Here is a 25,611-nt window from a genome sequence, read left to right on the forward strand (position 1 = left end):
AAGAAAAGGAAATGATCCTTCATGGAAAAACTGCCTATTTCTAAAAGGGAGCCCTCTCCTTTGACCACTCTTGATAACACCACTCAAATAAATATGGTACCCAGCTAAATCATTTCCTTGGAGAGGGGCCAGAAGGGAGGGCCCAGGAGCAGCCTCCTGCAGGGATCAGGATAGCAGCTGGGTGGGACTGGCAGTGAGGCAGGTTTGCTCTGCAGGCAAATAAAGATCCACAGTATCCAGGGTTGTCAATCTGGGATCTTTTCCTTAGAAAAACACTATCTCGGGGGTGGGGGTGGGGGAGCCTTTACCACAGGAAATTAATCATTACTTGACTGGTGGCAAAAGTTAAGGGAGCATTAAATAATAACATCCTAAATAATAATGGAATAAACTCACTGGTGAACTTGCCTCCCTTCCTTGCAATATTTGAATAATAAGGCATTTCTTGAAATTAAAATGGTTGTTTGGTCAGTTATTTGAAGAATCTGGTGATATTACAAACAAAATATATGCCTTATGATAATATGTATCAAATGACATTTTGAATATATTCTTCCAAATGACCTATGGGTCAGTTATAAAATTTTTTTTAAGAGAGACAGAGAGAGAATTTTTTAATATTTATTTTTTAGTTTTTGGTGGACACAACATCTTTATTTTATTTTTATGTGGTGCTGAGGATTGAACCCAGTGCCCCGCGCATGCCAGGCGAGTGCGTTACCGCTTGAGCCACATCCTCAGCCCAGTTATAAAAATTTTTTATGGACCTGTACTTTTTATGAGAATCAAACCCAGTGCCTCACACATTCTAGGCAAGTACCCTACCGCTGATTCATAACCCCAGCCCAGTTATAAAATATTTTGAGAAGAACAGGAGTGTGTCAGGATATCTCTGGCTCAATACTAAGAGCCCCACCACTCACTGGGACACGCAGGCTCACCACTGCCCAGAGCACACGGGCTCAGAGGACACCGGAGGACGGAAAAGGGACCTTACCAAAAAAGTGTGCCTGGTGCCAGCATCCAACTGAATACAGACTTATTTCCACAGGATGATTTTTAAAAGGCACCTTCCTGAGAGCCAAATTCATTATAAATGCTTCTTTTAATAAAAATCCCCCTTAACCACCTCAGTTCTTCCTAAAACGAGCAAGTTGCCAATAGGAGAATAAATACTGTCTATTATGTGAAACTCTGCCAAACAGTTCCGAGAACTTTTAGAGAAAAGCACAAACACTGTGATGATCACCCTCTAATGTGACACACTCAAAATCTAATTTGATATTTAAAGCCCTAATGGAACACTGAACTGTATTTTTCCACATGGGCTGCGATTCGGACATCATTACTGAGCTTTGTAGAGTTTGCAAATTTAATCAAGACATTTATGACATTTTGATTATAACATGCTGCTTTTAATATTTCGTCATAAATTTCTTTATAACGTTTTACAACTGATTGCACTTTTCTTGGGGCCTATTTTCCCATCATATCCAAAGTTATTATGGTAAGGATTACTTAGGATTTACTAAGCAAAATTTCACATGGAAATAAACTCAGCCAGAAAGAAATTTTCTCCAATGACAGAAGGTTAAGAAGGCTCTGATTAAAACTGTTCTATTGTGAAAAACAAAGTAAAACCAAACTTTCATGTTTTCCTCTCTGAATAGAACATGCACTATTTCCTCCCTGATTTGTTGACAAAATCAGTTTATATGAGTTCATGGTAGAGCAAAACTGCCTTAAGTTAAATGTAAAAACAACAGAAAAAAAAACAATGAATTTTAGTTATTAACCTGTTATCCTCATATCAATAAACTGCATCACAACCGTCTTTGATTTCCAAGATGTCAACTCTCTCCATGGAACAAATGCACAACTTCTGGGGATCTGAAGGATGAATAAGAAGATTTAAATGATGATGACACTTGTAATGAATTTATCAGGCATGCTTACTCTTCACCCCCCAAAACCTACTGCCTTTAGGAAAGAAAATTTGGGACTATATCTCCCAAGCATGTTTTTTTTTTCAAGGAAAAATTTCCTTTCTTTTAACATACTGTAAATGTTTTGCATAAATAGTTGTATTAAAGGGGAATTTCCTGTAACAGCAAGAATGGATACAATGATAAAAATAATGCTGGAGTTAAAACTTAATGTCTTGGAACTAGAAATTATACCACTGCTGTCCCTGCTCACTCTTCTACCTTAATGCTGAGATTCATACATAGCTTCATCTGGAGCATCAGCAACAAAACTTCACAGTAAGATTCTCAGAACACCTTGTAGTACATTCTTTTTTTTTCAGCAGTTATGTTTTATGCTAAAATTAATTTCTTAATGAAAAGTCCAAAACTAAATAAAACAAAATCCTGAATCTCCACAAACTGTTAACTAATGAAGAGAAGGACTTTCTCATATCTGGAATTAATATTTATCCATGTCTAATGCAAAGAAGTGCATTGAAGATCAAACTACTTAATCCAAGTAGTTTAATCAATCAACCATCTGAAGACAACTTAGTTCTTAATTTAAAGCCCCCCTCAATAAAACTGTACTATGCTACCCCTAAATAGTTTTATTGTATATTTGTTGTTTTTAAAAGAGATTGCTTCTGATTCCTGACAAGTTATTTCCAAAACCCTTGTCAGAAGAACTAAAGTATTAAGACATGACAGTTAAAATTTGCCTTCCCTTAGGATCACTTCAGAGAGGCATTTGAAGTGCTAAAAGGAAGTAGTCTGTTTTCATATTCCTCCTCTTCTCTACACATCCCTGAAGTAGGGCTTTGGGACACCCTGTGCACTTGGAGACATGAATCATGTAGGCCCACTCGGTTCCTCAAAAGACACAAAAGGAGCCAAAATAGCTTCTGCAATTGAAGCAAGAATCACGTCAGCAACCAGATGAATGTGGGTGGTCAGATAAGATTCTGTTACTGCAAAGGGCAAATTATTAAGCAAATGCTGGGTTTATTTTCTTTTTAAAACTTTGTTCTTCTTGCCTCAAAACAGCCATTTACTAGAAGTCACAGAGACACCTGACAAGCTCCACTCTTCTCCAAATTAAAAGTTCCATCAACACCAAAGAACATGGTGGAGGAATAGTGATGGTCTCCAATAAAAAGGATACGAGGTTGTCTAAGATAATTAACTGCGTTTGTATTTTAACACATCAAATATCTCTTTTTTAAAAAATAAAGTAAAAGTGCTTCTAGAGGAAAAATTAAAACTGCACCTTGGTAATACCACCTAAGCTAAGTAAAACATGTCATCCTTCAAAATCAATCAATCAATCAATCACTGAGCTATTTTGCATTCCAAACAAAATTCCCACAAGACATAAATGGGCCAAGAATATAAAGAAACAGCTATTGATAAGGGGAAAAAACCTTGTAGTATGCAGTGATTGCATATGACTGGTAATCCCATAGTCATTGAACTAGGTGGCAAGAAGGGAAAGAAATGGTTAATTCTCTGTTAGGTCAGTACCAAGAGTAGATGATCATTCCTGCCAATAGCCTCCATGGACCAGGGTGTAGGACACCTCTGCCACACCAGTTGAGACTGGGGCAATGTTTGCAGTTCTCACTCTTCATTTCCAATCTTACTTTCTTGGACAATGGCTACTGGAAATGGGAACAACTCCTTTCATGACATTCTTCTACCTCTGAAATTTTAGATTATTGGAGATTCCCCTTTTCGCCCAATAAGAGAATTTTGAAAGTTGTTCAACAGACTTAAATTTGCATGGCTTAAAATTTGTGACCTCTTAATAAAGTCTGATTTTGTTGTGAAATATAAAAAAGTATCAATAATAATGTCATGCAATATCTTTTACTTTATAGTAGCTTCCACATAATTAGTGTGATTTTTTTAAAGCAAAGGTCCTTCTCCTAAAATTATGATCTATATTTGTTGGCAATAGAAGGTACTTATATCGCTTGAGCAGTTGCCCAGTGAAACTCTAGCTTCTTTCAAGATTCACCTAAGAGGCATATTAAGCCATTAAGTCATAACTTGTTTTAAAATAATATGGAATAGCAGACAGTGGAAATGAACAATCTTACCAACAAAGATATTTTTAATCATCTATCTTCTACCTATTATTTGATCTGACTCTTGATTAGCTTAGTGATAATAACCTATGAATATCCAATAATAAATATCTAATGCCAAGGTTATTAGTTAGGGTTTCCTCTCTGTGACCAAAATAAAAATGACTTAGAGGAAGAAGGGTTTATTTTGAGCTTAGAGTTTCAGAGGTTGGATCCATCATCTGATGACTACATGGTGGAGCATCACTGTGAAAGGGCTCAGCTCATGGCAGTCAGGAAGCAGAGGGAGGATGGGAGGATCCAGGGACAGAGTGTATCATTCCCAAAGGCATGCCTCCCCCACTTCACTCCCCACTTCTCCAGACACACCTTACCTACCCACATTTATACGTTAGATGAGAGTTATCACAATAAAAATAATATTCTTTGCATAAACTCTAGGAAAAAACAATAAACCAGACTTGGAAAGAAGACATGACACCCATGTGTCTCAGTTAAGGGCAGTGGTGAGCATGACATGTTTGAAAGAGTGGATGATGCTCTTTGGCCATTAGAGAAGGGACATTGCACTTTAGTTTCATAGTATAGAGCAGAGAAGATTCAAAAGTAGTGGCTAAAGATGGAAGAAGTGCACTAAAAGAGAAATGGATGTTGAAGACACACACCATCAATTTCACAAGCCTTTTGTAGAGATACATCTTTCCCCTCTATCAAAACAATAGCAACCAAAAAAGGCTCTAATGGCCCATTGTTCCACTTTGCAGTGACAAGACTGGCCAAGTAAGAGGAGACTGAAGGTGCTAGAGAGGGCAGGTGAGGGCAGGCTTGTACAGGAAGCATGCACATACACACACACACACACACACACACACACACCTACACACACACACTCTGACCAATGTGATGATCATACTTTTATAAAGAGTTTCAATATGAAGAGAGGACTTGGGGATGGGGTTGGAATGTACAGAAGAAGAGAAAAGGTTAAAGAGATATGAATAGGGAAGGGGAAAAGTGGGGACTTTGGAACATGGGATAGTTTATTACTGAGACAGAGCAGAAGGGTTGGAATAGTCAAGATGGTACATGGGAAGAGGGTCTCCCCTTGAGTTTTCACAAGAGGAGTCTGGGCAAATGAATGCACACTAGGGAACTCTGCCATTTTGTGTGGGGTTCTGCTTCTAGAAATGGCAATAGACACATGTTTGGAAATATCATAATGTCTCCCATAAACATGTACAATTGTTTGTTAATTTAACAAATTTTAGAAGCTGGAGGTGTAGCTCAGTGGTTCAGTGTTCACCTAGCCTCCATGAGGCCCTGGGTTTGATCCCCAGAACCACAAAAAACATTTTTTCAAATGATTCCTTTGGTCTACTGCTGTTTTTTCTGGAACGCAGAAAAGACAAAGTACTGGATAATTTAAAACTACTAAAAACAACATAAAAAGCAAGTACATGTACACTACTGATTGTTACCCAGGCTTCCTTAGTTAGGGTTATGACTATTTTATGACACTTTTAGATATTTATTGAATGCCTACTACATGCTAAAAACAGGCTAAATTTACAAAATACAAGAAAGGAAAAGTCAAGCACAGTATTTAAGAGTTAAGAGTGAGACTTGTGTGAATAAATAAAGCCAACAAGGTGTTTTGACATGAACATAAACATAGCACAAGGCAGGATCCTACCTACAGAGTTAGAAAAGGCTTTACGGATGCAGTTACACTGAGCCAAATTTCTAAAAAAAAAAAAAAAAAAAAAAAAAAAAAAAAAACTACACACACTAATATCCAAAAGTAGACAGTTTTCAACATTAGCTATAGAGATAAATATACTGTCAGATGAAATAAATGTATAAGGCTGTCATTTGGTTTCTCTATAGTGGTATCTACTTTATTTTCATGTGCTGGAACATTGGGTTCTTCAGGATGCTTGAAAGTAAGGTGTTCTAGTTAATCCAACTTTAAGGTTAAGTAAAGACCAGGAAGACAATAGTTTTTGCTTTACATCTGCTAGTGATTATATGTTCAAAAGTACATTAGCCATCTACTTGAGTTAATCACAGCCCACTGAACATAATGTGATCTTTCTTTGATGATTCGGGATTGTATAGTGCCCTCCAGCCCCATTCTGCATCCTGGCTCTGCTCCCCTGGTCTTGGCAATGCCAGCTCTCTCCACATGTGTCCTCAGACACATGCCATGTTTCCCAACATCAGAGTTATTACTGAGGTTTGGTTTCTTGAACACATATTTGGCATCAAATAAGTCATATATCAAGCTAATTTGTTTTGGAAGCAAATAAATAACTATGAACTTCAGTCACCATTTAATTTTTTGAGTTTATTGTAAATTAGAGGGAGTATTTCATAACTGTGAAAGAATTTAAAAATGGAATTCTGCTAATGATGAAAAAGGTGAGAACCAGAGAAGTCAAATGCTTGCTTAGGGACCCATAGCACATCAGGATAGTTCTGGACCATAGCTTAGGTCTTCAATCTTCTAAGTCAGTTCTTTTCCTCTGTTCATGTTACTTCCTCTTATTAACATTTATAAGTCTGGTCCTATCACAGAAACCAACTGCATGAGTGAATGAATGAAACCTGAAGAATAAATGACCTTGAACTTTTAATAAATAAAGACATTTATAATCTGTACTTTAAAGAGACAGAAGTTAACAATAGCGAAACACTAATGCTCCCTTGAATTATTTACCATTTTTTTACAGAAGATAAATATGAATTAAAAGAAAACTTCATGTTCTTTCCAAAATAAATAAATGTTAGCAAAATTTGGTGTCAAACAATCCAAGTTTTCAAATGGTACATTAGTTAGTATTCCCCAAACAAAGCAATGACTTAATACATGAGCAATTTTTAGCATCAGATGTTTTTTGTTATCAAGATTCTTATGCTCTTATAATAATAACAACATTAAAAACTTTTAAAGTTTATATTTTAAGTAGAGTCATGAGATTACCTTCCCAAAAGCAAGGACAGTCCCTTCATCCACAGCCATTGGAGCTAAGCTTCTGGGTTCATAATTGCAAATTTCCCCAGCAGGCTGTATATAAGAAAATCTCATCTCCCCAGGTGCTTTAGCAGAATGGGGTGTACTACATTGCTTTGGCAAAAGGGCAGGGCTAAGTTGATGATGTTTAATACAATTTAAAATTCTCTTAGTAACAAGGTGGTGAATGCTTATAGTTCCCAGTTACTTGGGAGGCTAAGAGGGGGGATTGTTTGAGCCCAGAAGTTCAAGGCCAGCCTGGGCAACATAATGATACCCACCATTTCAAAAAACAAAATCATTTTTTGCCTTCTAATTTTTGATACGTCATCCTGTTTTTCTTTTGCTTTCCTTTCCTTTCAATTCCGTCTATGCTACCCCTTAATCTTAGTATGGTAGGTAAATAACTACTTCCTCATCTTAAATATTTACTCTTAAACTAAATATTTGGAAGAATAGGGATGAAACCAAAGGAGGTTTATTTGACAGCATACCACAGTGAGAAGATTGGCACAACAAAGTCATAACTCCAATGTATTGTTTTCTCAAGTTTTATCTTTTCTGGTGCTTATGTTTACTATTTGGTTGCTACTGGTACACAAAAATAATGTCATAGTTCCTTCTTCAGTTTTCTTTTTTACTCCTGAGTGTGACAAGACTAGCAAAAAGAAAGACCAAGGTTAATTGTGGATTATGTAAAGACAGAGAATGGAGAAATTAAATTATGAAATGTGTGCTGCATTCATAAGTACTCCAAAACATGCTGATCCTGCCCAAAGAAAATCCATCTCTCAAGGAAAATGTCCCCTAACAATAGAAGAAATACCATAGCAAAGAAAGGATAGCTGAAAACTTAAATTGCATCTCATTAAATTGCTACAGATGATTCTCAGATGTGATGGAAATAAACTGTCTTTAGTCTCCTTATACTAGGTCTACATACAATAAAGATCCCTCAAAGAGAATCAATGCAAGGCTTAGGACATGTGCAATCCAGTCAGATTGGTCTTACCTAAATCTACTAACTATACTGCTGAAAGTATCAATTATGTTTCCTCTCTTGGTGATTCATCCAGAGACTGAGGAAATTGGTTCTCCTGCCAGTGCAGAGATAAACAACCTCAGGAATCAAAGAACCATCCCTGATTGAACACTGCTCTAAGACCTATGAGGTGTAGAAGGCAATCAGATCCCATCCCTCAGGTCTTTAGAAATAGATATATGCGACCATTGCACATAGCAAATAACCAGAACATCAGTAGTTATCAAGCAAATAACCAAAACATCAGTAGTTATCAGAGTTTAAGAAACCATTTGATCAAAAAGGGATTCAAGAACCAGGTAAGAGAGACAGAGGTGAGTGACCTAAATGGAAGCCATGCTTTACCCAAAGGAAATAACCAGAAAAACTTTATAATTGCATGTGCTACCTGACTATTTAGGTAGTCATTGGCACTTTGACAATCTCTAAATGGTCTTAATTTTTTCAGGCTCATCTTAAAATATATCATTGCCTACAAAGTTAAGGTTAGAAAAACTTGTTTGAAGCAGGGTCTTTAAAAGATCTTATCGGGCAAATTCCATACAATTCAGATTTCCATCTGCTGGCCCACTTAACTCAAATTACACTTTTTCCCAAAACTTCCATATACTCATATAATGATATAAAGTATCACTGGGATGCAGTTTTAAATTTCATCTGAGTTTGAATCCAGCATTACGGTCTTATTTACCAAAAGAGAACCACAATGTATTCATGACTTCAATTTTAAAAACTTCAAATACAAATTAAGAATAATGCACATATGTGGAATGCAGGATAAATAAGACAGGATTCCTGCCTTCAAAGAGCCTACCATCTATGGGTAAGAAAAACACATAAACAATAAACCGTAAAAGCAACAGAGGCATAAAATAATATCATGCACACACAGAACCAGAGATCGCTTGGTAATGCTGCACTTAAGATACATCATGCTAGTTCTCGCAGGAAGGTTTGATATGGCAGGTACAGATGCAGAGAAAAGGCATTTTATGTGAACATACCATCATGCAATAGACAAGAGCAAGGGAGGCTGGGAAACAGGCTGTGTGACTATGTCATCAGGCAGAAGGAGGCTACAGGAGTTGTGGTTGAGAAGGAGCCATGGTGGCAGAAGGCAAAAGAACTTGGACAATGGCAGCCGTCTGTGACTGGAGCAGACAATGGACACAATCATAAAGGAACGCTCTAAAAAGCTCAAACTTCAATCCCAGCTCTTTCCATTCCCTTTTAGACCAACTTCTGCAAGTGTGTAAGCTGATAAAGAATCCAGATCAAGAGGAAGTTTGTTTTGAGACCTAATGCAAAGGGAGAAAGAAAATACAAGTGGCAAGATAATTAATGGCATAAACTCTTGGAAAACCAGGAAAGAAAAGGGAGCTCAAAAGCATAGATTAAAAAGGGTCAGCTGAGGAATAAAGAATGGGAAGCTTTTATGCTTCAGACTGGAGGGAAGGAAGCATGGTTAACCTTTCATATGGAGAGAAAAAAAAAAACAACTCAGGAGTTTCATTAAGATATTCTTATCTCAGAAAAATAGAAGAGTAGGTTGTCCAAGGGACGGGGGATGTATAGAGGTGGTTGAGGACTTGATGAGTTTCAACAATCACCCGTCCTGAGCAACGAATGCATGGAACAGCCTTAATAAGAAAATGATTTCTTATCAAGCCATTTTAAAAGAGTATCTTGTGTATGGTGGTGCACACCTGTCCTCCATTTACTTGGGAGCCTGAGTGGTGAGGATCACTTGAGTCCTGGAGTTCACGGTCAGCCTGGGCAACACAGTGAGATGCTGTCTCGAAAAAAAAAAAAAATCATTTTTGCTTTCTTGTTTGTAATAAATCTTCCTGATTTTCCTGTGCTTTTATTTTCCCCTTCCTTTCAATTTCCTCTATCCTCATCACTCAAAATGTAAACCAAAAATATTAATTTAGCTTGATCTCCCCAATTTTTCACTTATTTCCCTAGACTCCTGCTTGACTACAGTGTTTTATTTTCATTGCTAAAGGCCTGTGAGATTTGATGCTGGTTCTATGTATATTTATGTCAGCTCTATAGATTTGAAGGTCATTGCCATCCAGAGGGAAGGAAAGGCGGCTTTTGGATTAGAAATTAAGGCATCTGAGGCAACATAGCCACAGACTTTTACCTTTGCCCCAGAGAAGGTGCCAACCAGCAAAGCATATGCTGTCACAAGTGGCCCTCAAGACACTAAAAGCCATCCTTTAGGGTTGGACATGAATATTCCTACACTTTGGATTCTGAGAATACACTAAACTTATGGCTGAGATTCTAGAAGCACAGAATGGTGTGGTGTGTGAGGCATTTAAACTGCCCAGCTTCGAATCACAGACGAAGCGCTCACTAGCTATAGGTCCACAGGAATCTTGGCGTCAAGGAAAGTAATGATGTCAAATATCAACTCCCTCATCCAGTTGTGAGAATTCAGTGAGCTCTAAGCACTTAGCAGAGTGGCAGAGGCAAGTGTTTAAGTGTTCTTGTTATTATAGGTTGCCACTACCCTGAGAGACTTAGCCTGGGTCTTGGTGACCCCAATGCTACCGAGGTATATGGCCAACCTAGAGTGTGAGGCAACTGCTCTGAGGAAAAGGGCTTCCTCAGGCTCCCTCAAGCCCAGCCTGGTCCCAACCTAAGCCCCTGAGTCTTAGAACCACGATGTACCCACTGCATCCATGGGGGAGGGCATGAGGGAGGAGCCTTGGTTGACTTCCTTCACAGCCAGGAAAATCTCTACATAAAAGTTTCTCAGGATTGACAATTTATCATGGTTTCACTGTGTGCTCTCAGACAAGGAATTAACCTTTCTGATCCTCCCCTTTTCACTCAAAAGATGAAATGTTAATTTCTCCCATTACAACCTGGATGTCTGGCATGGTAGGTTTTATAGTTCAGATCTAGAATGTTTCTCAAAAGTGCATATATTAAAGGATTGGTCTCCAGACAGCAATGTACAAAGGTGGGAATTTGGGGAAGTGAATGTATCATGAGGGCTCTGATCTCATCTATGGGTTAATCCACTGATAGGTTCATAATCGAATAGACTATTGGGAGGTGGTGGAAACTCTAGGAGATGGGGCTTGGCTGGAGAAAGTAGATCACTAAGGGTGTGACCTGGAAGGGTATATCTTGTCCTCAACTCCTTCTTCGCTTTGTGTCTCCTCTTTCTCTGCTCTCCCTCTCCCTCCTTACCTCCTGGGCAGCGTGAGCTGATAGCTTTCCTCCCTCACGTCCTTCTGCCACGATATTCTGCCCCACCTTGGGCCCAAAGCAATGCAGCCAGCTGACACAGAACTGAAACCTCCAAGCACAGGAGCCAAAATAAATCTCCCCTTCTTTAAGTTATTTTTCTCAGCTATTCTTTTCACAACAACAGAAAGCGAACACAGTAGTTACTCCGTAAATTGATTTTTAAAAGATAATGGGATCAAAGAAGAATTCTGTAATAAAATGCAGTGATTAATGATATCATAAATCATAATTCTGTATAATTATCTAAAATGGAATAATGCAATAATCATACTGGGGTTGGGGTTGGGGTTGTGGCTCAGTGGTAGAACGCTTGCCCAGCACAGGGTTCAATCCTCAGAACCACATAAAAACAAATAAATAGAAAAAAGGTATGCGTCTATGTACAACTAAAAATATTTTTTTTAAAAAATCATATTGTGCTTCATTCTATAGGCATTTAATAAATATTTATTGATGGCTCAAATATTCACTTTTTAGTGTTTTAGATAATTGATGTGTGTATTTCAGTGTTTAAATCAATAACTTACCAAAGGGAATTGATTATGATTCTGTGACATATTTGTTTTTGCAGCACACTGATTACGGAAGTATGCATTGTTTGTCATGGAAGGCAAAGTAAGGTGTTTATTTAACAATTAGAAAGGAACCATCTATCAGGTCTCAATTTCAGGAAGAAATTTATTTTTACATAAACCAGATTTATAGACACTCCATTTTAAGCCTATTTTTAAGTTGACAGCTAGAGAGCTATGATCTTTTCTTCCCTCCTTTTTGTAGAAAGTAGCTAAGGTTTTTTTTTGTTTTTGTTTTTGTTGTTGTGGTGCTAGGGATCGAACCCAGGGCCTTGTGCATGCAAGGCAAGCACTCTACCAACTGAGATATATCCCCAGCCCAGAATTAGCTAACCTTTCTAAGTATGTTTTAGTTATTAACATTATTTCTACTTTCAAGTATTATTTCTACCTTCATTTCCCATTGTTTCAGACTCACACTAAATATGTACATATACACACATCTCAAAAACAGGGATTATCACAAAGAACATAATAAATGCAGCTAGGAACTATTTCCAAAACTGAACTTATTTGTGTATTTCAATCATGTTTGGACAGCACAACTGTGAAAACTAATTGGTTTCAGGTACATAAAAAAGTAATAGAAACTCTCTGAATATTTGTCTTTTCCTCCAGCCTTCAACTACACTGATTCTAAGAAAAGATTTTGCAAATGCTACAGAAAAGGTACATGGAACAAAACAATAGAAACACTAATTATTTTTTTCTCTAAGAAATTGCATACGAATAATATGGAAATAATGCGGTCAAATTATATTATCTTTGAGACATGGTCAAATTTCCAGCTACTGTCAAAGCTCAGTTGGAGACATGGTAAATGTATCTGACATATTCTTGGACACAGATAACTTACACTGGCAGATCCTACATACAAATCTGGTGCAGTATACTGAAGGGTTTGGATGAAGATTTTGTGTTTGCTGAATATCCATGGGGTTAAAAATCAGATTTAAAAGCATAGACATTAATAAGTTTTTAATACATTTAATTGGGAAGCATTTCAAGTTTTAAATCAACCTCTCCTTTTTAAGGCATAAGCATTAGCTATTATTTGAAGCATTACTGAGATTTTAAACAATGAAGTAAAGAAAGGACCTGAAAACCATTTTCAATGTCATTTTGATTAACCAATTACATGTGATTTAATTTGACCTTTCTTTTCAAGTAAATCAAAACAGAGAATATGTGTTTAGAATTCCTAATTTGGATTTCAGTCAACATCAACCAATATCTAATATGGGCATATTGCCTTAGTTTCTATGTTCTTCACACCTATGTAATTAATTTTAAGAACATAATTTAAACAATACAGCCGGAAATTATTCACCCTGAAAAATTATAATAAATTTTAAAAATGCGTTGGTTTCAGCTTTAAAAGCAGCTAGCCAATATCTGCAGGCCCACAAATGGTTTCAATTCACACAATATTCAGTGAATCCACATTAACTGATGTAATGTGAAATCTCACTTTCATTCTTTCTCATCTATCACTGAAGGGAAAATAATTTGCTTGAAGCAATCTTATTAAGAATTTTTAGGACCTAGGTGGTAGCTCTGTGGCAGAGCACTTGCCTAGCATGCATGAGGTCTTGGGTTGTACCCCCAGCACCAAAACAAACAAACAAACAAAAAACAAACAAAAAAACTTCACTACTATAGATTCTCTTCAAAACAAGCAGAAATAGAGAAAAATAAGTAAAACAAGTAAATAAAACACAAAGAATATGACCAAATGAAGTACTTAATAATTTAATATAATGTCTAATATATATCAGGCTTGCTATGGTTTCATTGAGGGATTAAGACAAGGTGCCAAAACTAATATTATTGCAGCATCTGCTCCCTGATTTTTATATGGGTGTAAGCTATTTGAACAAGTAGATTATAATATTTCTTTTAATAGATTACAAGCAATATAATATAAAGAAAAACATCTTAATAATGCCTTGTGTGTTCAAAGCTTATCATCTCAGCCTCATAATATATTTCTAATGTGAAAAGAACATGAAGAAACTGAGGCTCAGAAAGGGTAAGAAACTGTTAGAGTAATTTCTCAAAGATCACACCCGCAGTGCTCTCTGCCTTGGCCTCCTGTTTCCCAGCACAAGGCTGTTGGCATGGACCACATGACAGAGAGGTCGCTCTGCTCTGGATCAACTCTAGCTGAATCTCTTACTTTGGGCTGAGTATCCTATTATGTAAAATTGTAATTATAAAGGTGCTGGCCCCACTTTGACACCACTCTGTCTGTGAGTCAAAATTGAGATGACATGTGAAAGTGGCTTGTCAATATTAAATAGCCAAAAAACAGTTAAAGTAGTTTCAAATCTCCTAATGCATATTGTTGTCTTTGCTACTAATGAACAGAGCAGTGTTCTTGCTGACTGATGAAAGCAAAACAGAAGAAATTCAAAGGCCTGATTCCTAACTAATACTTCCTGCTTCCTTGAGAGCCCTAAGTCTATCAACACAGTAAACAGTCTGAAAGCTTTTATACAATAGACTAATGTGACTATGCCATGGCTAACCAAGGTCAGCCAAAACCTTCTGTACACACCCATCAGCAAACTTATACTCACTAACTTATACTCAGCAAACTTATACTCAGCAAACTTATACTCATTAAATTGCAGTCACTTTAACATCAACCTAATACTTACAAGTTCTGTAAAGTTTCTTTTATTTTTTTCAGTCTTGGGGATTCCACCACCCAGGGCCTCGCAACTGCTAAGCAAGTACTCTACTACTGAGTCCCATCCCCAGCCCTATTTTCAATTTTTTAAGGAATTAATTAAACTTTATCTACACAAGTGAATTCAGATAGAATTAAAATAATTCAGTTCTAAATTATTTCATAACCCTTTCTTACATAGAACAAAGAAAATAGCTGTAACTCATCAAAAGCAATAAATCTGAAATAGTTTCCTCAAGGACCCAGTAATTAGGACTTTAAGTTAATACAGGCACAAAACGGTGAATGAATCACACTCAATATCACCCCAAACCGAAACCGAAGTAACTGTTTTCCCATTGTGTACATATACGCCTGGTGTGTCCAAATAGTATGTACACCCATGTCTGGAAAATCCTTTGATTCACTATTAACATAGCAATTTCATGCCGGGGCAGAATGGTGTAAACACTGCTGACTTAATCTTCTAGGTAACAGTAGCTAGTGCCTGTCAAACATGGAGGAAGACATTCAGTCAGGGAAGCCACAGGAAATTCTCTCCCCTTGGGCTTGTGTGGTGATAGGAGAAGGTCAAGAATCTCTATTGTCATTGCACCTACTGTGAAGGAAGCCAGCCTGATGGCACCACTGAGGGGACAGAATAAAGAAGCTCAACAAAAGAAAGGCCCTGAAGGCTTTGGATAAGACTTGGCTGAAAGCACACTGCCCTGGACTGTTGAGATCAGGAGCCAACAACATTTCTATTTTCTGCTTTAGAAAACTGGGCAGGTTCTCTGTTTCTTGCTATCAAAGATATCCAACAAACACCCGAGTTAGAAGACCTTGGTGAAAATAGCTTGGGATGATGTTTGCATCTTTTTAGATCTTAGAAGGCAAGAAGCCCTGGAATAATAAGTTTGTACTGTCTCTCCACCGGATTGCAATTTTCTGCCCAATCCACCCTTGCAAACGAAAAGCAATTCTGCTCCTGACTGTTCAGAGCCAAGGGTGATCCCATGAAGCTGGGGTCATGGTGATGAAACATGTGAACAGTGGAATTAAAACAGAACTGCTTCTTAACCTTAATGTATCATTCACCAACTCTGAGATCTTGGTTAAATTACTGACCCTCCCAGCATCTGTTTCCTCATCATGAATGAGGACAACTATAGTTTTTATGCCAGAAGGTTATAACGAGTATTAAATGAGATGCCACATGTAAATCACTCAGGATAAGAGTTGCCACTGGTTAAATGTCATAAACTATTGGCATTCTTTAGAAAAGAGACCATTAGGTAGAGGAAGGGGATGAGAGCAGAAGGGGAGAGGAGAGAGGAAGCACCGGGGAGTGCAAATGATCAAATTAAGTTCTCTGCATTTGCGAATATGCCACAATAAAACCCACTATTCTGAATAAGTAATATGAACCAATAAATAAATATTGGCATTTTTATTTACATAATATCTGTTAAATTTCTCACATTAATAGCTATGATAAGAGGTAACATTAAATTTGCCAAAGTAGGTACTTGACTTTTATTATTTGAGTTCTAAGAAAAACAGGTACATCTAATTAGTCGAAAACGGTTATTTGATTTTGCCCGTACATAAGCACACGTAAAATATGTTTCTATCTATAGACTTTGTCTCATGCAAGTGTAATTTAAATCATGAAAATATTTAAAAGGCAAATTTTCATTATATTTCATAAAGTAGAAATTATTAAACAGAACATCAATCAGTGTTATAAAAATTTCTGCTGGGGAGGTTTTTTATTTTATTTTTTTTTTTTTTATAACAGAATGACTAACTAAAAACTGTAACTTATTTCTCAGCTTGTCATCAAGAAAGCGTGGTTCTGGTCCTAAGTGTAGCCCAGGAGAAGCACAGAGGAGTCCACAGCACCACCTGGGCATCCCTAAAGGACAGATAGGCATATGGCTCTTGTCAATTTCAGAAGGGTCGTTCTTCTACAAGAGCCTGAAACACCAAGAGGGCAGGGAAATCATCAGACATCATCTTTCCCTGGAAGAACTGACAGACATCTCTTCCTTGTTTCCTCCGATCCTATAGAATTAAGACTAAAAGTCCAATTCTGGTCTGTCATTGGTAGCTTCCAAGTCAATGAATTATTTGAAAAAATAACACTCATGGAAAACATTTTTCCCCCAAAACACGACTGAGTCTCAAACACCAGAGTTCTGTCAACTAACTTCTAAAATGCAATGTGAAACTGTGATTAAAGTTCAAGGCGGAAGAATAGCAAACTGGTGACATCAGAAGGCAGGGAAGCCTCTGGGCTAAGATCCAGCTACTGAGTGAAAACAGTCCCTTGCAAGGAACAACTACACAAGCACCACGCCTGCCACAGATGCCCAGCATCACTGAAGAGTCTGAATTTCACCTTGTTCACTTATGAACGAAAATCCACATAGACTTCACTTAACATCAACAAATCACAGAATCTTTTCAAATCCAGGAAATTACTAAGTTACTAAAGCCTATTTCTTCTCAGAATGTTAAAAACCCTATTTTTTCCCCCAACAACTTTCCCAGAAATTAGATTAAGCAGCAAATATTTTCCTTTACTTTGGACTCGGTGTCTGGGTTGCAGCAGAGCTGTGTAGCAGCAAAAAAATAAAAAATAAAAATTACTGAAAATGTCTGCATTTGACCAGTGTGAAAAAGCTTTCTTCATCACTCACAAATGTCTGAGGAATTCAATCCTAAGAAGAGAAACCACTGCTTTTGGCTGCTGGAGTGTGTCTCTATTACTGCAATTTTTAGATACTTATCAACATTCAATTAACATCTGTGATATGATATTAGTCATTATTAACACTTATTAAGCACCTCCGCCTCTACCCTGAGACACACAGAATTCAAGTTTAATAAGGTGAGACTCTAACTGGCAGACAGCTTCTTCGCTTGATGGATGCGTCCCTAGGAAACATCTGATTCCTTTCCAAGCTCAAATTTCTAAGTATTTAGCCTCCATTTTTACATATGCCCATATGCTCAGACACAAAAAAAAGGCACAGTGGATCACGGATCATAATGAGTGAATTCATATAGGAAAACTGACAAAGAATACATTCTCTCCTTAGAATGAAAGGTATCTAATGGATGAGAAAGATTTGGATTTGCTGAGAGATCAAAATTTAAAATTGAGGGATGACATCTCAGAAATGGCTTCCTTTTAACATTCTAAGGGATGGTAAACAGAATAAAAATGACAAAATTGAGGCTATTTCAGAAGAGGAATCCCCACTAAATACATGGACAGTATTTGTATCTGTGGAAATAATTTTTTTTTTAAAGTCTGATTAGATTTTCTGACTGGAGATATCCTTGTGTTTGAGGGTCATGTTTCTCTCTGGGCTAATCCAAATGGCTCTGGAAGTTGTTCTGCACCCGACAATAGCTGTAGAGGAATCATCATTTTATCTTTTGTTGCTTCTTGATGTTAATGGGCAAATAATGGCATTGCTTGACAAAGACTAGTTACATAATGATAATTACATAGAATCCTCTACATTTTGAATAGACTGAATCTTGCAGGAGTCACCTCCCTGGGTGGCATGGGGAGAGCTATGCACTTGGATCAGCTCAGGGAGAAGCACTGGTGGGGCGGGGGTGGGGGGGTAGGGAGACACCACTTTGCTTGCCCATTTCATTCTGCTCTGATGTCTGTATTAATCAGAAGGCAGAGGACATTCCCTGGGGTCTCACCAACTTTGAGACTACACAGTGGCTATATCCAAAAACCGTGGTAACACAGGAACCCACTGAGGCAAAGCTATAGGTAACAGATGCTGTGATAGCAAGAAAAGAACACTGGGTTAAAGCAATTGCCAGCACATTTAAAAATGCTTTGTCTTGTTGAATTTTTACTTGAGAAGGCTAGAGGTCACAGAGGCAGTAAGAGCCAGAGATGGAATTCTAAGTTAATTCTCTTTTACTCCAGAATCCTTAATATTTCCTCTGATCCACAGCACCTCTCATCTCCTGATTATGTACCCTTGGATAAGTCACTTTACCTTAGTGAGCCTTGGCTTCTCCATCTATCAAATAAGCACAATCATTCCTGCTCTGCTGCTTTCCTGGGTTACTTTAAGAATTAAATGAATCTCCATACAGTCATACATTGCGTTCAGTCAATGACGGGCTGCATATATGACAATGGTCCCATAAGACTGTATCATGGACTGACGTGGCAGAGTTTTAGTTTGGGTAACTACACTCTGTAATGTTTGCAAAACAACAAAATTGCCTAATGACGTACTTCTCCATAAATGTGTTCTGACATTAAGTGACGCACAGCTGTAAAGGAAAATAATATTAAAATAGCAATCACTAGATATTATGATATGGATATTAACTCCAAGGCCCTTCTCAATCAGTTTTAGAGATGTTCCATCACAGGCCTTCTATGCCATAACTTAAGTACTAACTTGGGATTGAGATCTTTCAAGGCTCTGAGGACTTCCTGGTTTGTTCCAACTCATCTTTAAGTCTAAGTATACCCGCCTCCCTGAAGCCTTCCCCAGGCCCTCTCCTCTCCTATAATCCCACAGGACAGACATCACCTAGTCACTCTTCCCACTTAGCATCCCTCTCATAATAGAATAGGAGGCTCTTGGGACAAGGATTCTGTCTGTAATTGTTAATGCACTGCTAGCTGCTATAACAAAATCCAAATGTGTATCCTAACAAATGGGTGGTTCCACTCTGGACATAATTTAAAAAACTAGGATCCTTCAAGCTTATGGCTTCACCATCTGTAACAAGGACTATGCACACCATCAAGGCCTCAAGCTGGCAGAAGAAGAAAATGGGGAGGGTCAACTGTGGAGGTTTAGGAGTCAGGAAAGGAAGTTGCATGCAAGACTTTCACCCACTTGGCCACATGACTTCTCTAACTGCAGGAGAGCCTGGGAACTGTGGTCTAAGTGTAAGCCCAGGAAGGATGGGACACAGGTGGGGAGAACAGCCGGCTTGGTGACACACACACTAAAAACTTCCAAGATGTTTCCTGACATACAAATGAACCAGCTTAGAAAATTGACAAGTTGTGGTCTTGACCATGAAGTAATAGAGGGAAAACAAGAATATTACTGTATGCAGAACATTGTTCACAGATCTAACTCACTTAATTTCACAGTTCAATGCTTGCCTCCCTTTTCCTAACATACCCAAGCCCAATTTTAAGGATAAAAAAAGGATATCACCAAATGGAATGCATCAGCATCAAAGCCTAAAGTTTCCAAAAAAAGAATCACCCTCTAATAAGGGAATGAGAGAGGAGACAGAATTCACTGGCAATACACAAAGAAGAGGTAGAAAGAGCATGACCCAGTCTACTTGCTGTGTAACTTGCTTTAGAATTTTACATTTTTATAACACTAAGATGAAAAGTCCTGTCACATGTCACATAGCTAGGTTAGACTTGACAGCATAAAACTCTGATTCTGATGCTTTAATATCTATGTTGTTTAAAGTCAACTGAGTTTAAAGACTGATCAAGTGCATGGGTGAAAAAGACATTTAGAATTTTTGTTTTATGTAAATTCAATCAGTATACCAACAATGATTGTAGGATCTTTTAAGGGTACCACAGCAAACCCTATAGTAAATAAATTTTTATTTTTTTTAAAAAAATGTCTCCATTGACCAAGTCAAGACTGTCAGTGTATTTAATTCTCACAAAAAGAGATCTATCATGTGCAAGTGGAAGTTTTAGTGGGGCACCAAGGGCCTGAGCCACTATTCCGTCATCACCTGGAAGCTCCAGGTGCTAGAACGGTTCAGGGTTCAGGCTCCAACCCTGAGGATCTCTTTTCTTTCACTGGAGTTGGCTCTACCACAAACTCTCAAAATAGATTTATTTCTGCTATTTTTCTGACTATATTTTAAAAGAGAAATGACATAGGTTTCGCAGATGCTGGAGAAATAATTACAGTTGCACAGGCAAGGCATATAATTAGTTGAAGAAATGGGTAAAAAAAGACTTCACCTACACTCCGTGGGCACGAAGGCCTGGGATTAACTGTGAAGCAACTGCTGTCTGTATCTGTCATATCTACAACCAATACTGAGGAAAAAGAAACCCTACAAGTAGACACACACACACACACACACACACACACACAACTCGGGACACAAAGACATCCTGCCTAAATTCAAGTGAGCACAGATGCTTGCACTGAAAATATACCCTGTTAACGTCACCGATGGGTGTGCAGCAAAATCCAGGACAGAGCAAAACAGGGAGGATAATGAAGCGATTCTTCTCTTCCTACATTCAAGGGCCACAAATACTTTCCTGGCATCACAGAGAGGGAACCTCTCTTCTTGACAGCTGGCATATTCATGCACCCCTGATTCCTGAGGGTTGGGAGGATGGGAGAGCAGGCAAGGAACCAAATTTTCTCCTTTTTCTACAAACCTGTTGAACTCATTAAGGATTCCAACTTCTAAGCTGCAGGATCCCCTAAGTATGAATATCGAAATCTACATACCTGTTTTCACAACCTCCTTAAATTATTTTTGAGGTTTACAAGCAAACGTACGATGACACAGGGTAGCAAACTCCAGTTCAAACTTTAATTGCCATGGAAGCACAATACCAATTTATTTTTATCCAACATGGATGCATTTTAATTGAAAGAATTTGCTCACAGCTTCAACAATCACGCCTTGGTGGTGAAGAGCTCAAAGGACGTGTGAATAATTATAAATGAATATTACACATGGCACGGCATGGCCAGCTCCACTCAGTTTCAGAAAAAATAATTATATCTGTGTTAAAGCAGGTTGATGTCCTCATAAAGGCAGGGGTTTGGAAGGTATACGCGACAACAAGTTCATGCTCTCGTTATCATCGAAGTCCACAACTCTAGTCCCTTCAGGGCCCAGGAAGGTAATGAAGTGTGCAGTGGCTAAGACAGGAAGGAGGATGTGTCCAAGAGCCAGGTGAACAATGAACATCTTGCCTTAATGTGGATTCAAGAAGAAACTGTACTGAACCAACACAGAGATCCCCAATGACCCCTGCCTGGGGGAACAAATGGACACTCTATTTCTCTCAACTGACTTTTGCTAAGGTATTAAGCAAAAAATAAGATGCTAAAAGTTGTTCTATGGTGTAAGTGCTGGGGTCTGTAGACACACGAGCGCATCAGTGAAATACAGACTCCATAGTTATAAGAGATGGTGAGGGGGACAAAGCTGACATCCTTTAAGAAAACAGGGTGGTCCACTAAGGGCTTCTTCCTGAGTATTTGGCCATTCCACCTCTGCTTGCAAAAATTCCTAAAGAAAAAGTGCTAGATAATTATTCTGAATAGACTTTAAAAAATGAATGGGGAACATCCAATCTTTAAATTGGACTCCGTGGGGTATGACCATCAAAATATTAGCCCTTGTCTGAAAAAATAAGAAAATGAACATAAAAAAAGAAATAATCAACACAATCCCTTAGCATTGCACCAAAGAATGTCACTTTGCATAGCAGAGAGCATGAGTATTCATACATCAATATGAGGTGAAGCACACACCAGGTAACTAAAAGACAGGATGCCATGTAAGCACAGGAGTGAGTAATCAGGTGGGTTGGTAAGGCCAACAGGTGTCCTTACAGAACCCAAGGGGCCAGGAGTGCAAGGTACATGACCCTGGGCCACTCCTCCTAGCCAGCTGCTGTGCACAGCAGGCCCTATGCTTCCAACAGAGGGCCAGGGAGCTTCTGGATTGATCCCCACCCTGACATTCCAACCAGCCCCCCAGAGCCCCGTGGTAAAAAGCCAGGTCTCTCCCACAGAACACAGGGACCTTTTCACAGAGCTTGCTCTTCCTCATGGTAGAAAAGAGGGGCAGACAGGCCACGGGATCCTGCCTTCGTTTGCTATTCTGCAGGGCTTGCCAAGTAGGGCAGAGTTTTACAGGAAGAAATCTTCTACCGTTCCTGGGGGAGGAGCTTTTCAGAACACAGACACTACTGGAACTGTCCTTGGCAAACCAGAATATGAGGTCACTGTTTTCATATATCATCTTTATGGGCAGTTAATTCTCCAATTTAGCAATCCATTATCTCCTTCCTAAAAGAAATATAAATATGGAATATTTGCTATATTCAAGGCATTGCAATAGCTCCTGAGCTGGTTTTGGGGAGGGACTCACAAAGATAAACAAGATATGATGCTTGACCTCAGAATTTACTCCCAGAAAAGAGAAACAAAAATAATTAACTTTCTGGACACATACATGTGACAATCTTACGCTTAGCTTTTTGCATACATTATCTCATTTAACCATCAAAACAACCCTGAGGTAAATGGTATGACTCCCATTTTTTAAGGTAAGTTTTGTAGTGATTATGTAATTATCCAGTGTCACACAGGTTATGAGGAGCTGGAGCTGGAACCAGGCACACCCCACTGCAATGCCCCTGCTCTTAACCCTCTGTGATGAGTACTACAAGAATAATTAAAGAGGACAGTGTGTATCTTTGGTTGGAGGAATCAGGGAGGGCTCCCCAGAGGATAGTGATATTAGATATACCTTGGAAGACTGAGTTAGAAGAGTATTAAAGGCAGGGATTAAAGGGCCAGGCCACCCAGAGAGGTGGAACAATGCACCAATAACCCTGGCCTGTGGAAGACTAAGCCGTAGGCAAACAGTCAGCTTGACTAATACTCCATAGTTTTGTATGAAGACCTCAGAACCATAAGCCTAGAAAGGTCAGCTGAGGCCAACATGCCCTTCATGCTTAATTTAAGTAAATATGAACCTCAGTTTGCATGCCCTGAGAACACTCCATATTTAGTTTGCATTGTGGCCAACCAACCATCCAGATGAAGATGTCTCAGAGGCAGAGTGTCTCCTATGGCTGGATTGAAGTGGGGTGTGTGTGTTATCAGAAGACAGACAGGGTGTAAAACTGTGGCTGAATGTAGGCCTGGAAAAGTCCCTGTACGTTGAAATGATGTAAACTATTCATTTTGTTTTCCACAGAAACACTGTCATAAGGAAAAGAATATTTCATAGCCATAGCTGGTTACCCATGTTCTAAGAAGAAGCCCTAACTTGTATTTGCTATAGAATAATGTCTTCAACCTGTAATTACAGAGAGTTGTATCATGGTCATAATTTTAATGAACCAAAACTATCCAGGAGCCAAAAGCTTTGCAGGACTATTGGTGGGGGGAGGCTGTAGAACTAGTGCCAAGTGACTCCTAGGAAAGAGGCTCTGCACAGACCAGAAGAGCACTGGCTGAAGAAGAGCAGCCATGAAGTCCAGGATTCCAAAACCCATGGGACCAAGTCTTAGGCAAACTGACCAGCTAGTGTTCAGCTTCAGAGCATCTCCTGACTTTCAGGATCTTCCCTCACTCAAATGAGGTTCCTAAAGGTACATCTCTGATCTCATTATTTTATTGCTCTGAAACTTTCACCCCACCCGCAATCGATCATGTTCCAAAACCCAGATCTACCACTATGATCCTCTGGAATCAACTCTTTACTGTCCATCTAACTCAACTTCCACTGCAACTACTCCAATATGCTAAGCTGTAGAAAAAGAGCTTAGTCACAGTTCTCAAGCATACTAATCTCTCCCATCCTTACGCCTTTGATCAGGCCACAAGCTCTGCCTGGCACACCTTCCTTACTACCTCTATCATGAGCTATTGAAACCTAACTGGACAGAAGAACCAGTTCATGTACCAGCTATAAAACCTGGAACACAATAAATGTTCTGTATACATCTGTTGCATGAGGTGGATGGATAGTTGGATGGATGGATAGCTGGATAGCTGGATGGCTGGATGGATAGCTGAATGGATAGATGTATGAATGGACGTTGTGAATTTCTCAGCTAGTAGTGATCATTCCCTCATCAATGTGCATTTCTGTTTTATTCTGAAACTCTTTGCATGTTCATTTCTTCCATAAACATCTGGATATATTTCTCCTTTTTCTTATTAAATGGAAAACTCTTTTAAAGACTGAACTATATTGGTCTTAGTAACCCACACAAATCCTAGTACAAGATCTTTCATAGATTATATGCTTAAGATAAATATTAAAAAAAAGGATTATGGTAGATTTGACAGGAGGTGGTGAATGTACATCATGGTCAGCTTAATACATTTAAGGGATAAACCTGAGGTATGAAGAGTTGGTAAGCAGAATGGGCTTAGCTTTACCTTAGACAGAGGCAGGGTCTCTAGTTAGAAGTTTTGCCAGAGATGGTCAAGGTCATCACCTATCCTCCCTCAGGACTCAACTCTGGCACCACATCTTCCTGGAGAAGCCTTCTGAGAACACTCTGCTCAACCCACTGCCCATACAGTCAGGGTCCTCCCTCCTGACCCTGCACATGTGCCCTTCAGACACAGGCTGAGCACACTGCTGCACAACTCTGCTCCCTCAGCCTCTCCTCAGCTCAGAGGAGTCCGCTCTGCTTGTCTCTGTCATCTGTCATCTTCAGAGCACTATCTGGCACACAGTTGGCTCTCAATAAAGGTTTTCTAGTAAGCATTTTATTTTAGAGTTACTTAGCTAAGATTCTGATGTTTTATCTACTAACTACAATCATCATTGCTAGCAAAACCAGGAGAGGTTGCTAATCTCTTAGGGGAATGGAACTGAGCCTGGCTTTACAGCCAAGAGGCCTCAGTCTGGAACATCAGCTCTGCTTCTTACTAAGGCTGTGATCTTAAATAAATCACTGACCCTCTGCTGGCTGATTTCCTCACACCTCCCATGGGGATAACAATACTGACCCTGCAGGGTGTTGTGAGGGCCAGCGATTATGCAAATCAGGCACCAAACAGAGTTCCTGGAAATTGGGTATTGCTGTATAGTGGCAGCAATTATAATGACTAAGGAGACAGGTAAAAGTCAATGTTGAAATGTATATTTTTTTCAAATCATATACGTATATAAGTACTTTTTTTCATTTTACTGTTCTTTTTTTTT

The 25,611-nt window shown here is 38.7% G+C and overlaps 1 protein-coding gene across 36 annotated transcripts in view; it reads right to left on the bottom strand.

Annotated features, from left to right (window-relative positions):
- HIVEP2 (HIVEP zinc finger 2) overlaps nt 1–25,611 on the bottom strand; it is a 184,461-nt gene that overhangs the window by 31,960 nt on the left and 126,890 nt on the right. For 24 of the 36 annotated variants that reach the window (XM_081294844.1, XM_081294835.1, XM_081294849.1 and 21 more), the window contains one exon: nt 1,797–1,890. The exons of the other annotated variants lie outside the window; for them this stretch is intronic. The gene's annotated coding sequence lies outside the window, so the exon portion shown is untranslated. The remainder of the gene's footprint in view (nt 1–1,796; nt 1,891–25,611) is intronic. 36 annotated transcript variants of the gene reach the window in all.

This window comes from Spermophilus citellus (assembly GCF_964194105.1).
Source record: "Spermophilus citellus genome assembly, chromosome: 5".
NCBI lineage: Eukaryota > Metazoa > Chordata > Mammalia > Rodentia > Sciuridae > Spermophilus > Spermophilus citellus.